The 19,917-nt window shown below is 43.8% G+C and overlaps 1 protein-coding gene across 1 annotated transcript in view; it reads left to right on the forward strand.

Moving 5' to 3' along the window:
• EXOC6B (exocyst complex component 6B) overlaps positions 1 to 19,917 on the forward strand; it is a 765,919-nt gene that overhangs the window by 718,032 nt on the left and 27,970 nt on the right. The gene's annotated exons all lie outside the window — the stretch shown is intronic.

Here is a 19,917-nt window from a genome sequence, read left to right on the forward strand (position 1 = left end):
ACTCCCTGAATCTCATAATCCTTATCAGTGAAAGCAGAACCATAGTCAGGCCTAATGTACAGGCTTGTTGTGAAGTGTAACTGGGCTACGGATGGTCAAAAGGCCTAGCCATTTCCTAGCCACACACACAAGCTCTTCCAGGCCTTTCCCTCCCTCGCCTCCAATTCCACAACAGGCGGTGTCACGTCATATAGAATTGTCCAGAGCATCGCTGCATCCCGGGTTCCCCTCCCCAAGCCCGTCACAGGCTTCATGGTCCCTAGGTCCCCTGAGCTCCTGCGTATCCACCGAGATACAAGCCTTCACTTCAGACAGCCAGTTACCTGGCTCAGAGTAGAGCCAGTCCTTCAGGTGGGATCTGCCCCTCAATTCCACTTGGAACCTCTTCTGCCAAAACTTACACCTCCTTCTAAAGTTTAGGAGTTCTTGACCAGAATTCCGTGAACACTTGGAGTGTGTATGTGGGGGAATATATGTACAAACACACAGGCTTGTATCCACTCAGTTTTCTGGCTAGAAGGTACATGGCTTTCATCAATGTCTAAGGAAGATTCAGGACTAAAATCCTGAATAATAACCAGATCCCTTTGGAAGTATAGATCTCCCTGTAGAAAAAGCCAGACACTGAGCAGTCACCTCCTCTCTCTGCCTCACAGAGTTCTGGCAGGAGATTTTTCAAGACCTGCAGCCCTGCCTCCGACCCTCCCACCTCTCCCGGGAGCCTCTACATGAACCTCAGTTCACACCTAAAAACCAGCACAACCACCATTCCTAGCTTGACCTCCCTGAACCAGTTTAGGGTACCCAGGGGCACGCAAAGACCCTGTACTTCTGAGAAGAGAGACTTCCAGCTGGTTGAGGGAATCACAAGCAAGAAGGTCCAGTCTAGAGACTTGGGATGTGGAAGCTGAACCGAACCCAGACTGTTTCCCACAGCTTCTTAGTCTGAGCACTGCTACAAAGTCTCACCCACGGCTCTGTCCAGAGAGGGCCCAGCAACCCTTGTGGTACGTATGCACTGCGGGGAACCACACCAAACCAGGGACAGATGGGAAGCTCTCTCTAGCTTGCCCCTTGTCTGATCTGCTCAGCAGGCAGACGAGGGTGGGGAATAGCCAGTGGGAGATAAGGGGAGGGAGGAGAAAGAGTTGCCAGACCCTTTACCCCAGAGGCCTCAGCTTTGATTTAATGGACACTGTTTGCCGGGAATGAGAGAGCCTCCAGGCCCAAGAGACCAGAAGACAAAAGGCTCTCGAGGAAGTGCAGGGAGGGGAGGGGAGTGGTGGGGGCCCTGCATTGTGCTGGAGCACCACCCCTCTATCTGTTTCAATCTCTGCTAGGGTTAGGGTTACCCTGCCTTTGGGGCCCCGGCTTCTTTGTGGGGTCTGTGACATCAGCTGTTGTGATGTTAATGGAGCCCCCATCCCTGCCCCCCACACAGGGGGTACCCCTGCACTGGCCAGCCCACATCAGCTCCTGGGGAGGATCCCAGCTCCTATTCCCTCAGGGAGGGGGCAGTCTGTGGGCCCAGAACCCAACCCAAGACAACAGCCCCCTCCCAGTCTGAACCCACTGCTAAGCGTACCTTCCAGGCCCAAGCTGTGACCTTCCTCTCTCCAAAGCTCCAGAAAAGGAATGAAATCTGAACATTGAGACGCTTTTCTGGCCCTAAACAATCCTTCCATTCTCTAGGCTCAATGATGGGTCTATTCCCTCCTGTAAATGGGTCTCGTAATCTTCAACTTTTACCTTTGCTTCTAAGGGTAATTAATTGCATCTCCCTCTTGTTCTCCCCACACACTCCCCTCTCTGTTACAAGGCTCAGGTTAAGCTGGGTGGATGGCTTTTCTTTCTTTCTATTCGATAGAGTCCTTATTTTTAAAGCTGATGGAGTCACGCCCTGCCCTCTACAGTGAACCTCTTTTCCGGAGAAGCCTGCCGGGGAAATACCACTTCCCTGGGCACAGGAAAGGGGGCCTCAGACTGTCCAGCTTTTCAGAGAGCCAGCTCTGAGCTACCATTTCACTCCTCCCAACCCCCAGATATGTTTCCAAGGTTTTAGGAAAGACATTTTCAGGTACCACTCAGGAGCAAAGTGGAGGGTTAAGCAGTGATCTGGAAAGTAAAGATGGGCATGGGAGAAAGCAAGACCAAAGGGTCAGAGTCTCCTTTTTTCCAGGATGAGGAGAAACAGTAAGGTTCAAGTGCAGGGCAGCCTGAGGACATCCAGGATGGAGGTGAGGGTAAGACCCATGAAGGCCAGCTGGCAGAGAGACTGCCGTGGTGGAGGCAGGTCGTGCAGGCAGCAGGTTGAACCCCACAGGGACTGCTGCTGGTTTCTGGTGTCGGTGTCCTTGGCTCATGCCTCTGCTCTTCGAAGGCGGGAAAGACATCACAGGCCTGTCTGGGGTCCCCGCAGCACCTCACCCAGCAGATGGCATATGGGCTCTCGTGGCCACATCAGGTCACACTTAGTGATTCGCTACCGAGAGTGGGGACTGTGAGGGCAGCACCCCTTGCTAAGAGGAATTCTCTGTCACTGACATTCTTGAGAAAGCATATGGTGATAATAAAAAGCAAACCAACGTTTAGCCAGGTTTATTACCGTGTAAAATTCTCTGCAGATATGTTCCATTCCACTCTTGGTATGCCACGGAATAAGGAACAGGTTGAAAACAGATTGAGTAAGGTGAGAAATCAAAGTAGCATTTTAGTTCCTGATGGGCAGGATGTGGTCCTGGTGGTGATGGTGACCATGTTCATACATGCCTGCGCACACGTGCACACAGAGATCCGACAGCACTGCTGGAGGGTTTCCCCACTGGGCCCGAAGGCCGTGCCCCACACTGAATCACTGCTCGCGGGATGGTGACGTTCTTCCAGATCATTTTACTACATACATACTGACTTTTTTCACAAAAAAATTATGATGTATTAAACTACAGGTTGTTTTTTTTTTTTTCCTACACTGTGTATCTTAAACATTTTTGTGGCAACATACAGGATATCTTCATCCTTTGTGAAGCTCATAATTATTTCTTTGCATGGATATACCTTGAGTTTGTTTAACCAATTCCCAATTGATGGATATTTGGGATGTTTCCAGTATTTCACAGGTGTTTCACAGTATATCAAGACATCTGTATACATCTTTGCCTTGTTTAGGTATTTAAAGGCTATAAATACCATTAATATTAATAAAAAGTGTGTCTTACTTTCTAGCAAATCACCAACTTATACTGTCTCCAATACTATATTATGAGTTTGTGTGTATTCTCAGCCCTAAGGAATTTCAATATTCTTCATTCATTTTTTTACAAAAGTAAAAAAATCATTTCCTTTTGTTTTATTTATACTTCCTTATAGTAAGCCTAGCATCACTTATATTGTTTACTGCTCATTGCATTTCCTCTTGTATGAAGTAGCCATCCGTTTATTGTGCCTTTAAAAAAATAGGTTGTTTCCTTGTTCATATGATTTGTAACTCTTTGTCTGTATGGGCTTTCAATTATTTGTCTTTTGCATAGCAAATATTTTCCCCAGCTTTTCTTTTGAGTTTGTTCACGGTCCATAGCTTTTAGAACTCTTCATTCTACAAGTGAAAAAAACCAGCTCATAAAAGGAGATCTGTTGATTGAAAGTCCAAAGTTAGTTCAAGGCTGTTTTGTTTCAATGACTGAAAAATATCAAGGTTCTTTCCTTCTCTCTACTATCTTTTCAAGTAGCAAGGCCGTCCTAAATTTCACTATCCTTCTGGTGGCTGACTGTCCTTTTTCCAGGTTTCATGTCTCCACACCACACCATGTAGAAACCAACTTCCATTGGCCCTCTGAGCTGAGTGAGGAACCTTCTGTCCCATACGCCTCCCCTATTTGGAGACCTAAAGTTAATTACATGTCATTCTTTTTGATCAGAACCAATTCATGAGTTTACTGCTTAGGCCAGAGTGACTTGTACCAATCATGGTGGCAGAGGCAACAAGGTTGCCTTGGTAGATTAAACCAATCAGTTCTTACCCCTAAAAGTTATAGTAAAGAGGTATTAATACTCCCCACAAAGCAAACTGCAAGACATCTGTGCAATGGGGAAGAGGCGGAAGGAATGTTGGGGAGACAGGCCACAATACTCAGTGCACGGTGCTTTTTTGTCGTATAGAAAGATTTTTCATTTTTGGAATGTTCATTTATCAGAATTTTCATTTATGATGTTTAGATTTCACATCATACTTAGATTTCCCCCTCTTCAAGTAAAAACATTGACCCACGTTTTCTTCTGGTATTTGTGTTTAATATAGCAACCATTTATCAGTTTGAGTTTTCCCTAGAGGTGAAGAATGTGGCAGAGATCCAGCTTTTTCTTTTTTTCCAAATGGCTCACCAGTTGTCCCCCAACAGCACTGATTTCTTTTTTATGTTATTTTTATCATACATAAAATTCCCACTGATTCTTGGGTCTATTTCTGGGCTTTCTATGCTGTTCCATGATCATCTGTTTCTGAGCCATTACCATATTGCTTTAGTTACCATTGTCTTCGTAATTTGTTTAAATATCTAGTAACCTACATCGTGGAGGAGGAAATGGCAACCCACTCCCGTATTCTTGCTTGGAGAATCCCACAGACAGAAGAGCCTGGCGGGCTACAGTCCACAGGGTCACAAGAGCCAGACACGGACTGAGGCTGCTGAGCACACATGCGGTTGTCTTTTTTCAAAATGTTCTTCAATATTTGGATACTTATTCGTCCCAAGTAGTTTTTTTTTTTTTAATTGAGGTACAGTTGCTTTAAAATGCTGTATTCTCCCAGAGTAGTTTTAATCTTAAAAGGTATATTGTGATTTTGACTGGAGTTGCACTGAATCATAAAATAATTTGCAGGTAAATGACACCTTTATAATGTAAAGCCTGTCTATGCAATGATGAAAACTGTTTATTTTCTCACCACATGTGTATTCCTGACAATTTTTAACATTTTCTTCATTTAGATTCTTTGCATTTCTTATTCAATACAAACAGATGTTTTATGTTGTCATTATTGTTATAAATGGGATCTCTCCTTCCATGTTCTATATTTTCTTCGGCTTTTAATTACAGAAGTAATATATAAACACCTATAAAATTAGCAAAACTCCTGAAGTCTGATATTACCTAATATTGGTAAGGATATGGAAAAACATTTGTAGGAAGATAAATTAATACAACTACTTTAGAAAGTAGTTTGATGATGCAGATCCAAACCCCTCATCCACAACTTAGAAACCCAAAGAGCTCTGAAAACTGAACTGTCTTTCCTAACTCATCTGGTGGCAAATCCTGACCTGCTGTGAAGCTAAGTGGCATCTTTATTTGTCTCACTTTATGTGAATATTTCTATTTTTCACCACAGAGGAAGTAATACATCTGATTATAGAATACTTTCCCAAAGCCTACTGAAAGTGTTATGTATGGCATATATACTGTATTACCTTCCTAAAATCCAAAAAATTCTTATCCTGCAACGTATCTGACCGTAAGGGCATTGAGCAATGCATTGTGGGCCTGTATCTAAGAAAGATGCACATATCCTAAGACCCAGCAATGTTACTTCTGAGAATATTCCCTCGGGAAATCAATCCTGTGGGCATGAGGAGACATAAGACGGTTCATTCTAGCCTTGCTTGGAATGATGAAAAACTAGAAATTACCTAAAGGTCCACCAAGCAGTGAGTAGATAAATTGTGATATATTCATCTAATAGAATATATCACAGCAGTTAGAATGAACTATAGTTACATAAGTCAATATGAATAAATCTTTTAAAAGCTGTTGAGTCAAAAAGCAAGTTGAAGCATAACAGTGCCTTGCCACTCTAAAAACACGCAGGAGAGCGATCAACAGTAAGTTCCTTCTGCGGCAGGAGGAACAAAGTAAGGTCCACTGGGGCACACAGGGCTTTTTTACTTTATAAAGTCTAACTTCTTTTTAAAAAATATGAAATGAACATGGCAAAATGTTGAAATGTTTTTACAAATAAATTTGTAGTCTACATAATGATCCTAACCCGTTTTGTGGCTGCACAGTATTCCATGGTGGGACTACTCCTTAATTTAGCCATTCCTTTACTATTTATTGATATTTAACTTGCTTTTACTTCCTTGTTATAACCAAAACTGCAGAATCAAGCACATTTGATATCATTTTGCATTTATACAAACATCTCTTTAAGATTGCTAGTAATTCCTAGGAGTGATGTTAGTAGGTAAAGGGTGTACATTTCATGGGCTCCCCAGGGGGCTCTAGTGGTAAAGAGGCTGCCAGCCAGTGCAGGCTGCACAAGAGACACGGGTTTGATCTCTGGGGCAAGAAGATCCCCTGGAAAAGGGAATAACAACCCATTCCAGTATTCTTGCCTGGAGAATCCCATGGACAGAGGAACCTGGCAAGCTACAGTCAATGGGGTTGAAAAGAGTCGGACATGACTGGAGCAACTTAGCACACGTATATTTTATATTTTGTTCAGTTCAGTTCAGTCGCCCAGTCGTGTCCGACTCTTCGCGACCCCATGAATCGCAGCACGCAAGGCCTCCCTGTCCATCACCAACTCCCAGAGTTCACTCAGACTCACGTCCATCGAGTCAGTGATGCCGTCCAGCCATCTCATGCTCTGTCGTCCCCTTCTCCTCCTGCCCCTGATCCCTCCCAGCATCAGAGTCTTTTCCAAGATGATGCCAATTGTCTTTCCAAAAGGCTGTACTAATTTACTTTCTTACCAGCAATGTAAGATTATCAATTTCCCAACATCATCAGTGAAACTCAAACTGGAGTGAGGAGAAATGGTGTATTAATTTGCAGTTGTCAATTTCTGTTAGGCTGAATCATCTTTTCCTATCTCATTAGTCATTTATAGTATTCTCAAGAAATTGCCAGTTGATACTGTTTTCAATTCAAAGTATGTTCAGCTACAAGTAATGGAAAATGGACAATGACTTTGGTAAAGAATAAGGTAGGGATTTTTTTTTGTTCTTCATTTGGTTTCCATGTTTTATTTTGACTAAGAAGAATTCTGGAGGCTTAGCACAAAAGCAGTACAAGGCTAAAGCAGCAGAGGAGACCTAGGCACTTTCTGTCTTCCTGTTCTGTCTCCTTAGTATGCTCACCACTTTATAGGCACAGGGCAGCTGTGTCACCTAGACAGCATGTCCACCTTCCAGGATGGAGGAAGAAAACAAAAAGAGATAAAGGCCTGTTCAGGTCAAAGCTGCCCCTTTCATATGTGCATGCGTGCTCAGTCACGTCTGACTCTGTGACCTCATGGACTGAAGCCTCCAGGCTCCTCTGTCCATGGGATTATCCTGGCAAGAATACTAGAGTGGGTTGCCATTTCCTCCTCCAGGGGACTTGCCTGACACAGGAATCCAACCCGTGTCTCCAGCATCTCCTGCACGGGCAGGTGGATTCCTTACCACTGAGCCACCTGAGAGGCCTGTCCCTTTCTTAGAAACCTGTAATTTTCATCTTTCTTTGGGTTTGAATATTACCCTAAAATTATGCATTCTCAGAATTATTTAAATTGCTATTTAGCATTATCTCTTCACGTTACCTCCCCTTACATCATATTGGTCAAAATGTGGCCACTAAACCAATCATGACCAAACAGAGTGTGAGTTTGGTTTAGACCAATGATGGTTCATTCCCTGTGAGCTCCGTCAGAAAAGAGTGTTTTGTTCATAGACTTACCCTTAGTGTCTAGAAGAGTTTTTGCCACATAGAATATGTTCAATAAATTTTGCTGAATAAACTGTATCCATGAATGAAAAGATAAATGGAGCTGGGATGGGGTGGGAGATCAAGGGATTTGTAACAGCATTTGAGCCAATCTGAGTCCTGTCCACAGGAAGTCGTTAGGAATAAATACTCTCAAGAGAGGGGATCTATCACAATATCCTGGAACCACTGAGCCAATTGATGCTAACTACCTGTGTGTTTGGGCAACTATTGTCTCCCAGTCTTTCATTTATTTTTTAAATAAACTTAATTTTCAAATAATTTTAGGTTTACAGAAAAGTTGCAAAGTAGTACAGAGTTTATACCACTCACCCAGATTCCTCTGTTAACATATTATCGTGTATATGTGTGAAAATGTTAAAAACCCAAAGCGTTTTCCTAGCTCCTTGGTCTCCTCTGGCCCATGACAGTTTCTCAGTTTTTCCTTGCTTTTCATGTCCTTAACAGTTTTGAGGAGTACTGGGCAAGTATTTCGTAGAACGTCCTTCAAATTTGCGTCTGTCTGGTGTTTTTCTCTTGATTAGCATGGGGTAATGGGTTTTATGAAAGAATAGCACAGAGGTGAAATGCACTTCCCATTGCGTATCAGAGCTTACACGATGTCCGTGTGACATCACTAATGATGCGAACCTTGATCACTTGGGTAAGGCAGCGTCTGCTCTGTTTCTTCACAATGAAGTCATTATTCATCCCTTCCCATATTCTGTTATTAGAAGCAAGTCACTAATTACAGCCCACACTTAAAAATGATGACAGGGAGAGGTGGAGTGTTTTTGCCTAAAAGGTACCTAAAAAAATTCTTTGAAATTCTTCTATAAGGATTATTTTCTTTTTATTCTCATTTATTATTCTAAATTATTCATGTATTTCAGTGTGAATGCACACTCATTTTAGGTTTTTTTCTTTTTGTAACTTTTTATTGTGATATAACTCACAAAACGTAAAGTTCATCATTTCAAAGTGACAATCCAGGATTTGGGTATACTGTCAATGTTGTGTAGTTATCACCATCTAATTTCAGAATATTCCCATCAACCCAAAGGAAACACTGTATTTATCAGCAATCACTTCTAATTCCCTCTTTCTCTACCCCAGAATCTACTTTCTGTTCCTGTTAATTTGCCCATTCGGTACATTTTCTGTAAGTGGAGTCATATAATATGTGTCCTTTTGTGTCTGGCTTCTTTCACTTAGCAAAATGCTTTCAAGGTTTATACGTGTTGTAACATGTATCAGAACTTCATTCCTTTTTATGACTAAATAATATTCCATTCTATAGATATTACTACATTTTGCTTATCCATTCATCTGTTGATAGACTTTTGCCCATCAGTGAATAGACAAGTCCAACAGAAGAATAAACAGCTTGTTTCCACTCTGGGGCTCTTGCGGACAATGCCACTGTGACCATTAGTGCACAGTTTTGTTTGGACATGTTTTTAATTCTCCAGATACATACCTAGAGGACCTGCTGGGCCATATGATAGATCTATGTTTAACTTTTTGAGGAACTGCCAAACTGTTTTCCGAAGTGTCTGCATTACTTTATAGTCCTGCCAGCAATGCATGAGTGTTCAAATTCCATCATGTATTTGCCAGCACTTGGTATTTTCTGGTTTGCTTTTTTTTTATAATTGCCATCCTGGTAGGTATGAAGTGATATCTCACTGTAGTTTTAATATTCATTTCCCTAATGACTAATGATGGAGAAGGCAATGGCACCCCACTCCAGTACTCTTGCCTGGAAAATCCCATGGACGGAGGAGCCTGGTAGGCTGCAGTCCATGCAGTTGCCAAGAGTCGGACACGGCTGAGCGACTTCACTTTCACTTTTCACTTTCATGCATTGGAGAAGGAAATGGCAACCCACTCCAGTGTTCTTGCCTGGAGAATCCCAGGGACGGGGGAGCCTGGTGGGCTGCCGGCTATGGGGTCACACAGAGTCAGACACGACTGAAGCGACTTAGCAGCAGCAATGACTAATGATGTTGAGAATCTTTGCTTGTGCTTATTAGCCATTTGTATATCTTTGGAGACATGTCTGCTCAAATCATTTGTTCCTTTTTAAACTGGGTCATTTGTCTTGTTTTTGAATTGTAAAAGTTTTTCATATATTCTGGATATTAGACCCTTATCACATACATGATTTGCAAATTTTCTCCCATTCTGTGGAACTTTTCTCATTTTGACACTGCCCTTTGATCCAAAACAAGTTGTAAGTGCTGATAAAGTCCAAATGTATCTCTTGTTCTTGTTGTTGCTTGTGCTTTTGGTGAGATAGCTGAGAATCTAAGAAAATGTTGCTTCATCCAAAGTCATGAAGATTATGCCTCTATTCCAAGAATTTTATAATTTTACCTCATGTTTAGGTCTTGAATGATCCAGTTGGATTTGAATTTCTGTATGTGGTGTAAGTTAGGGGTCCAAGCTAATTCTTTTATGTGTGATATCCAGTTGTCCCAGCACAATTCATCGAAAAGACAATTCTTTCCCCATGGAATAGTCTTGGCACCCTTGTTAAAATCAATTGACTATAGATGTATATGGGTTCATTTCTAGACTCTCAGTTCTGTTCCATTGATCTATGTATCTACCCTTTGGGCTTACATATTTATTTCACCTTTTAGGTTATAGTCCAATACTACGTTCTTTCTTTCTTTTATTGCTCAGATTATTTCAGGTTGGGAGCTCTTTTGGGTTGTCTCCAGAGTACCGTTGCTAAACCCCTATTCTTTCGTTAAAAACATTTCCTTGCTTTATCAAACTACAAGATGCTACAAGTTTATCTTCTCTTTTCCCTGTTCCAGCCCTAGAATTCACCAGTTTTTCATGGAGCCCTGATTCCTTTTATGAAAGAATGATTTTTAGAAACTAAGATTTGGGTGTGTGGTGTGCTCACTGCTATTGAGATGTCATTTTTTATTTTTTGGCTCTCAGCAGACAGAGCTAGATACTTTATTATATATGATGTCCATATATACACATGGTATTACTGTTCCTATATCTATACATCTGTGTGTATATATGTGAGGTATGAGGCTTATGTGTTTATTTATACTATGCATCAAACTCTAGTACCATAGAAATAATTCTAACCTTTCATCATTGCTTATCTCTCTCCAACAGTGAGAACCTGGCTCCCATCATCTACCAGCCGTTAACTTAATTTCAACCCCAGTACACAGTTTCAGAATTGTTAGCTCATACACGTACTTTTATCTATTTTCATTGTTTATACTGGCTTTCCTCATACAGCATTTTGAAATTTGACGTAGTTGGTCAATTCTTTCTTTTAAAAAGGAAGCTCCTGAGTTTTGTATCTTGCCTAGAAAAGCTTTCCCACCCACCCCCAGATTATAAAAAATTTTAGTTTTGTTTTACATTTAGATAATCTTTCTGAATTTTATTTTGGGATTATATAAGATGCAGATCTAATCTTTTTTCCCCCAAATGGCGATCTGAAGATCCTAAACACATGTTATTATGAGCCAGTCCTTCCTCACTGATGTGTAATGCATGGGTCTATTGATAGCCTACTGATCTATTGGTCTATTTCTGTGCCAACAGGAAACATTTTAATTTTTGTAATCTTAAAATACGTCTAATATCTAGTTCTAATATCTAGTAGAGAAAGCCTCCCATCAGCAACCTTCTCTGAAAATGTCTTGGTTCTTCTTGTATGTATATTCTCATAGATGAGCTTTAGAATTATTTTGTAAAGTTTTATTTTTAAAATTCCATGGGAATTTTGATTGGGATTACACTGAATTTATTCAATATTGGAGAAAGTGACTCCTAACATTGTGAGTCTCTATCTACGTCTTCTTTTATGTCCTATGTAAAGTTTTGTGTTTTCTTCCCATAACTACTGAATTCATGAATTCACTTTATTTGCATTAATTACATAAATCCACAAGAGTATTCATATTATTTATTATATATTTTCAATTAAATTTCCAAATTTAATAATGTTAACATACATGAAAGCTATTGATTATATATTTGTCATGTATCTGAGCAAGTTACTGCATATTTTGTTCAACTGAATAGGTTTTCAGTTGATTCTCTGGGATATTCTATTATAGGCAGTCCTAATATCTGCAGATGATGACAATTTCACATTGCTTTGTAAATCAAAGAACTGTCTATTGGTGGAAGGAGGAAACACACAAATCACTAAGCAAACCTAAAATATCATGGAAAAACAATGTAAAAAAGTACAGATACTACTATCCTTATTTCTAAATAAAACTAAGAAATAGAAAGTGGAAATTACCACTGAAAAGGGTTTAAATAATAATTTAAAATAATAGTTTAACTATAAGTAATGCTGCACTCAATATGCCAGCAAATTTGGGAAACTCAGCAGTGGCCACAGGACTGGAAAAGGTCAGTTTTCATTCCAATCCCAAAGAAAGGCAATGCCAAAGAATGCTCATACTACTGCACAATTGCACTCATCTCACATGCTAGTAAAGTAATGCTCAAAATTCTCCAAGCCAGGCTTCAGCAATATGTGAACCGTGAGCTTCCTGATGTTCAAGCTGGTTTTAGAAAAAGCAGAGGAACCAGAAATCAAATTGCCAACATCCGCTGGATCATGGAAAAAGCAAGAGAGTTCCAGAAAAACATGTATTTCTGTTTTATTGACTATGCCAAAGCCTTTGTCTGTGTGGATCACAATAAACTGTGGAAAATTCTGAAAGAGATGGGAATACCAGACCACCTGATCTGCCTCTTGAGAAACCTGTATGCAGGTCCGGAAGCAACAGTTAGAACTGGACATGGAACAACAGACTGGTTCCAAATAGGAAAAGGAGTATGTCAAGGCTGTATATTGTCACCCTGCTTATTTAACTTCTTTGCAGAGTACATCATGAGAAACACTGGGCTGGAAGAAGCACAAGCTGGAATCAAGATTGCTGGGAGAAATAACAATAACCTCAGATATGCAGATGACACCACCCTTATGGCAGAAAGTGAAGAGGAACTCAAAAGCCTCTTGATGAAAGTGAAAGAGGAGAGTGAAAAAGTTGGCTTAAAGCTCAACATTCAGAAAACGAAGATCATTGCATCTGGTCCCATCACTTCATGGGAAATAGATGGGGAAACAGTGGAAACAGACTTTATTTTGGGGGGCTCAAAAATCACTGCAGATGGCGACTGCAGCCATGAAATTAAAAGATGGTTACTCCTTGGAAGGAAAGTTATGACCAACCTAGATAGCATATTCAAAAGCAGAGACATTACTTTGCCCACAAAGGTTCGTCTAGTCAAGGCTATGGTTTTTCCTGTGGTCATGTATGGATGTGAGAGTTGGACTGTGAAGAAGGCAGAGCGCCGAAGAATTGATGTTTTTGAACTGTGGTGTTGGAGAAGACTCTTGAGAGTCCCTTGGACTGCAAGGAGATCCAACCAGTCCATTCTAAAGGAGATCGGCCCTGGGATTTCTTTGGAAGGAATGATGCTAAAGCTGAAATTCTAGTACTTTGGCCACCTCATGTGAAGAGTTGACTCATTGGAAAAGACTGATGCTGGGAGGGATTGGGGGCAGGAGGAGAAGGGGACAACAGAGGATGAGATGGCTGGATGGCATCACTGACTCGATGGAAGTGAGTCTGAGTGAACTCCGGGAGTTGGTGATGGACAGGGAGGCCTGGTGTGCTGCGATTCATGGGGTTGCAAAGAGTCGGACACGACTGAGCGACTGAACTGAACTGAACTGAATGTTGAGAATAATTTATGTAATTTTGTGTAAATAATCCATAAACCCAAAGAAAGACGACTGATGCTGCTACAAGAGTGTGTATTACCAAGAGTGACCCAGGAAGGGAGAGAAAACCCCCAAGATCAATAAACAGGAAAGAAGTTGAAAAAGTTGTCCAAGAGCTCTTAAAATTTTTATTTTTTAAAATTTTAAAATTTTTATTTACCCTTGCATTTCTGATTTTTTCTTCATTTATTTAGCTAAGACAACCAGACAGTGTTGCCCGTTAGTGGTAATGGTAAGAATTTGTCTCTTTTCTTGCTTTAACCAAAATTCATCTAATGTTTAGTTATTCATTATGAGGTTTGTTGTAGGCTTATAAAGTTAAGGGAGTTTTCTTCTATTCCTGGATAGTATAAGAAATTAGTGTTGAACTTTACTAAGTGCTGTTTTTTCCAGCCATTCCCTTCACTCATGCATACAGTTAAGTACTAATGTTTCAACATTTTGGTTCATTTATGGGTTCAACCCCAGTTGGTCGTCATGTCTTACTATTATGAACTTCTGAGTTTTATTTTGCAGCATTTATTTTAGGATTTTTGTATAAATATTCAGAAGTAAGATTTGTCTGTACTAACACTGTGTTTATACCACCTTCAAAAGGTTTGCTCTGGTCCTCAGGAAGATTTTTTGAAAGATCTTATCTTCCTTTTTGCTTTGGTGTATCAAGGGTTACCTGTTCCTTGACATGACTTGTAAAATTAACCCCATCTGTGGCAGGTGGAGGTAGCTAGCGTGCTGGTCATTGAGGTTTGTGGTTCCTATAAGCCACCAGATGAGCGTGGATGGGTAGAAGCAGTTAGTTAGGGTGGGAAGTAAGCTGAGAACATAGGTTACCAGCAGCCTTCATTTGTATATACTGTCTTCTCCATTCTGAAGCTTCCTCTACTCCGAGGACAGTGGAAACAGGAATGGAGATGAGGGGTATATTTGAGAACCAACGTGGAAGGTGACTCAGTTGACTTTGGTTAACTAAACAGCCAGAGAGATGGGAGATGTCAGGTTAATATCTTCTTGATTCACTGGGAAAAAATAACAGGATTGCTAGAAACAAAAGATTCCAGAGGAGATTCAGTTTTAGGGAAGATGAGAAATTCAGTTTTGGATGTGTGTGGAAGATATCTTTCAGAACTTGAAGAAGGAAAGAGATTGCGCACAGAATGTTATCAAATGGTGAGTGTAACTCTCACAACTCATTTACATCTGATGTACAGACTGCTAAACCAGAGGCCTGGAAAGATTGAGCTCTTCAAGTTCTTTTAATTCTAAAAATCATGTTCTTTTCAATGCATCCTTTATGAGATATCAGCTTAGGGTTCATTGGCATCAAGGGAAAGACTTTTCAGGCTAAGAGAGATATTCGTTTGGTCACAGGCAGAGGAAAGAAACATTTAGAAATGACTAGAATAAAGTTTGGAGAAGGCAATGGCACCCCACCCAGTACTCTTGCCTGGAAAATCCCACGGATGGAAGAACCTGGTAGGCTGCAGTCCATGGGGTCACGAAGAGTTGGACACGACTGAGCAACTTCACTTTCACTTTTCACTTTCATGCATTGGAGAAGGAAATGGCAACCCACTCCAGTGTTCTTGCCTGGAGAATCCCAGGGACGGGGGAGCCTGGTGGGCTGCTGTCTATGGGATTGCACAGAGTCGGACACGACTGAAGCAACTTAGCAGCAGCAGCAGAATAAAGTTGTTTGAAGTCTGAGTGAGGTCCTGGAGTACATAAGACAGGACTTAGTTAGAAAAATACTTATTGAGAGTACAGACAGAAAAAGAATGTGTCGTGATTGCCCAACTTCCCCATTCTCACAGACACAGCCCACCCTCTCCTTCACTCTTCCTCCTCTCTCCAACGGTTCCAAAAGGCAGGAAACTTATCTGCCTTAGCGGCCAAGGCAGAGGGCGGTGTGTGAGTGAGAAAGAGAGGAAGGACTATGGTGAGATGGTAAATGCTAGGGTGGTACGTACCGAATGTTCCGGAGCACCAAGGAAAGGTTGACAAACTGGAAAACTCCACACAAAGATATAATTCTTAAATTGGGTTTTAAAAGACAAGTAGACGTTTACTAGTCAGTGAAAGGGGGGTAGTCAAAACAGTGGTAACTGGGATGTGTGAAGGCTTCAGAGACTTCATTCTGATCAAACTGGCAAAACTAGAAATGAGCAGAATGCAAGAGTCGTTTACGATGTGAGGAACCAGGCACCTTTGTGCACTGCTGATGGACGTGAGCCAGTGCGGTCTGCCTGGAGTCACACAGCAAAACTTCATTTGCATCTGCACATTCCCTAGGATGCGCTCATTGCTGGTTAAACGCCCAGAGAAAATACATTCACTGCATAGTGTGTGCAGAAATAGGAAGCTGGAAGAAATCTGGGCGTCTGCTACCAAGGTAAAATGTGGTAGATACATATTTTGGAATATTTTACAGCAGTTACAGAGTAACAAACTAGAAATACATAAAGCAACATAAACAGAATTTTTAAATGATGTTAAAAAATTTTTAAACCTGAAATAAGATCTACATTGCAAGATGATTTGTGTTAGTTGAAGACACATACATACAAAAGATACTACTATTTTCAAAGATACATACACATCGCCAGACATATACCAACACAATGGCAGGTGGGCCTGGGGGTGGAGGTGAGGGTCAAAAGGAGGGCTGGGGATCAGAGGGGAACAGGAGGCGAGCAGAGGCTGTACTGACCAAAATGTTCAGGAACTGGCGCATGTGGTGATCGGTTTCCTGTCCCTAAAGTCCAAATAAAGGATCTAGAAGTGTAAAAGTGGATGGCGTGCCTTTGCCACAGAAGAGGCTGGGTAAGTTGGAGGGAACCCCAGAGCTGAGGCTGGGGGAGAGGCTGGAGTCAGAGTGCCAGCCTGAGATCCATCCCGAGGGCAACAGGGAGCTGCTGACAGCTTTTAAGGAGAAAAGAACATTTTGTTTTAAAGATTCCCTCTGGTGATCTAGAGGACAGACTGGAGACAGTGGAGTGTTTAGAAGTCTACTTTAAAATGACAGGAGAGAGACATGGAGATCAGAACGAACGCGGGTAGGTGGGGCTGCAGGACTGTGGGTGGTCTGGAGTGAAGGCCATCTCGGGCCCCTGTGGGAACCTGCAGCAGACCATGTCCTCTTTGAATGGAAGAGGTCATCGGCCTCCCTCTTCTCAGGAGAGCAGCGGAGAGGCCAGAGTAGCGTAGTATCTCCTTTCCTAGTCTCATTCGCTCCTCCATCTCTGGCTGCAGCTGCGCAGAAAGCAGGAGACTTGAGTGCTAAGTCTAGCTCTTTGGGTTCCAGAAGTGACCTTGGACAGGTCACACCTTCTCTCCTGGCCTCACTTCCCCTCGCTTCTTTCCTTCTGCATTTTTTTTTAGTTCCATATGATTTCCCTAGTAATAACCCCCAACAAGGAAATCTTGCCCCCCACCCTCTGCAACCTCCCCCAGGTGTCTCCCAAGTCCTGACGTCCTCCTTAATCTCCCAGCCCCACTGCCCCGCCCTGGTGAGGAGGAGCAACAAATTGGTATCGTAATGGCCCTGCTGATCGCATTATGGGTGTCTAATGCAATATGCCCTCATGAGGACCATCCATCAGAGCAGAGCCCCTCCCCAGGTCCCTGCCACCCCAGTCACATTAGTCAGGCAGCTCATTCATCACTCCCGCGCACCTCCATGGAGACTGGCCTAGACAGATGAGGGGCCAAATCAGATTTATGGGGAGGAATCCTGGAAAAAATCGGCCCCATCCATCTCCCAGACACTGAGGAGGGAGTCCTGTGTCCCCACTCCCTCCAAGGCTCCTCAGGGAAACGGGTGCTAATGGAGAAGCCGGCCAAGTTGCTTTTGTTTTCCTGAAGGCCCATTCTTGAGCCCTGGGGTTGCCTAGCACAGCCCTAAAACTAGCTTCCCTAGGAGTTCATAATTTTTGGAGCAAAGTCTCTGCCAGGACTAGGACACAGTGCCCAGAATTCCAGGGAATTCATTTAAAGGGGTCCCAGCTGGCTTAACTGCTGTGAGCCAGAATGGGGTGCACAGCCTGGCTCAGGGAGGCAGCCGTCCCGGGGTGACCAGCTCAGGGAAGGTGACGGCGCCCGGGCCTTCCACCTGGAACGAGGCCTTGCCTGGGGCTGGTTTCAGCTCTGCCCACCTGACGGGGGCATTCTCCTGTGCCTGGGAGGCAGTGAGAGGCTTGAGGACGGGGTGGAGCAGGAAGGGCAATGGCTACCATCCAGGCCCCAGGATTTATGAAACCCGAAACCTTGGGGACCCTCTTGAAGAAAATAATGCAAAGTATAAATTGCCAGGGCTTCTCAGGAGCCTAGACAAGTGAGAAACCCAAAGCTTCCTGGCCTTCCTGTGGCTCTGTCCCGGCTCTGAGCCCACCACCGTGCCAAGTGTTTCACATGGAATATCTCTGACATTTTTATCAATGTCATCACTGCCAATTGCCCAGTAAGGCAAGACTTCTTTTCCCCATTCTTATAAGATTGAGCCTGAGGGGTGAAGTGACTTGGCCAGGACTGTACATCTGATGAGCGGCAGGAATGACTCCCTGACCTGTACTCCTGTTGGCTGGTTGGTTCCAGGCCATCCTCAAGCTGTAGACGGGGTATGTCCTCTGCCCTGGGGATCCTGATGAGGGACCAGTCACAGGGACAGGACAGTAGAAAAAAAATCCTTGTACCACAGAGCCCCAAGGGTTCAGTGACGGGTGCTCTGAGCCCCTGCCCTAGAGCAAGTATTCTTTCTTCCTCTAAACCGACTAGGACCCCGTGGAGCTGGGTCACTGTAGAGGGGGCTCTGGGGTTAAGGGAGCCAGCAGAGAGCCACAGAGTCCTTCTCCTGTCACTCTAGCCGTCTCTGTGTAGCCTGCCCATGCCCCAGCCTCACCCCTCGCCTTCCCCACTCCACTGAGGCTCTGAGCTGTCCCTCTCTGCTGGCCAAGCCTGTCACCGCTCATGTGAGTTCTAAGGTACCGAGAGGGCTGGGTGGCCCAACCTTCTCCTGCCAGGCCAGAGGTGCCAAGGCCATGAAGCTCCGTGCCTGAACCAGCTTGTGGGGAGTGGGGAGGGGGCTGGGCATGCGAAGCTTCGGGGCGGGGGCTGGGAGCTCCGGAAGAACGTGTCTCCGTGAGCAGGCGTGAGTGTGGGAGAGCACCTGTGAGACAGGAACGTGAGCATCCACCCGAGAGGGGAATCTCTGCTAACGTTTCCCTGAGCGTGTGCTCTCGGCTGGATGGTTGTGCAGGGGAACTTGCCCACAGCTGCCACTTGCCTCTGAGGGCAATGCCTTGTCTCCCCCCAGAGGGCAAGCCTAGCCTAGGGCTGTCTGAGCTGGTGCTTTCATAACTAGTGTGGGGAGACCTAGCCTAAGCACCTCCATCCTCTTCTACTTCCCTCACCCTTCTCTCCCGGTTGGCCCAGGCCCCTCCAGGGGAGCTTGGCAGCCCTGCTTGCCCAGCCAGCACATGGACTCTCCCTGATGGGTCAGGAGAGCAGTGGGAAGAGAGTCCGTCTCTCTCTCGCATTGCCTGGCTTTCTTCCCGTGCTTCCGCCGTTCCCCGTTCCCACTTGGTTCCCACATGGCTTTCAGTGTGGCCTCTCCATCTGGTGCGTTCTGGCCCTTCTCTGGACCTCACCGGATCCTCACACTCCCTGCTCCCACAGAGGCCCCCTTCCTGTCTCAGCCCTGAACAAACAACAGCAGGCCGCCCAGTCAGGTAGTGCTGTCTGGGGGACCCACAGTCTGCGGCAGCACGCCGTGCAATGGGGAGCTCTGCCGTGCCGTGCAGCCTGGGTGGAGTGCAGTCTGTGGCAGGCAAGATCCAGACCCACGAGGAGGTGCCCCTGAAAGTGTTACGGCACTGTATGACATGGTGAAAAGCTCAGTGAAATGGATGGCTTTATACACAAGATGTCAACAGTAACTCAGCAGCTAGATTCAGAATCCTACCAATGACCATAGGTCAGGAAGCTCTATGCGAGTACGTGTGTGTCCCTAAGTTATGCGGGGGCGAAATTACTAACCTGAGTACCTTGATTACCCTGAGCTTCTAAGTGCTGAGTGGAAACAAACACGTCGGATCATCAGTCTCGTGAGGTTAACACTAGGGTGTGAGTTTGGGGCAAAGAAGAGAGGCCCCTCTTTCCCAGACCCCTTTTTCTCTGCTTGTGCCTTGAATGTTGGTGTCCCTGGGGCTCTATCCTAGGCCCACTTCTCCTCCCGTGTAGGCTTCTCTACTCCCACGCCTTCCATTATCATCAGAACACAGATGACTTTTAAATCATTTCTAAGAGCCCACCAGAAAACTCCATTTGAATATCCCCTAGTCACCTTGGGACTTCCAGGGCAAAACCAAACTCATCATCTTGTTCCCTGA

Source organism: Bos javanicus, chromosome 11 (assembly GCF_032452875.1).
Source record: "Bos javanicus breed banteng chromosome 11, ARS-OSU_banteng_1.0, whole genome shotgun sequence".
Taxonomy (NCBI): Eukaryota; Metazoa; Chordata; class Mammalia; order Artiodactyla; family Bovidae; genus Bos; species Bos javanicus.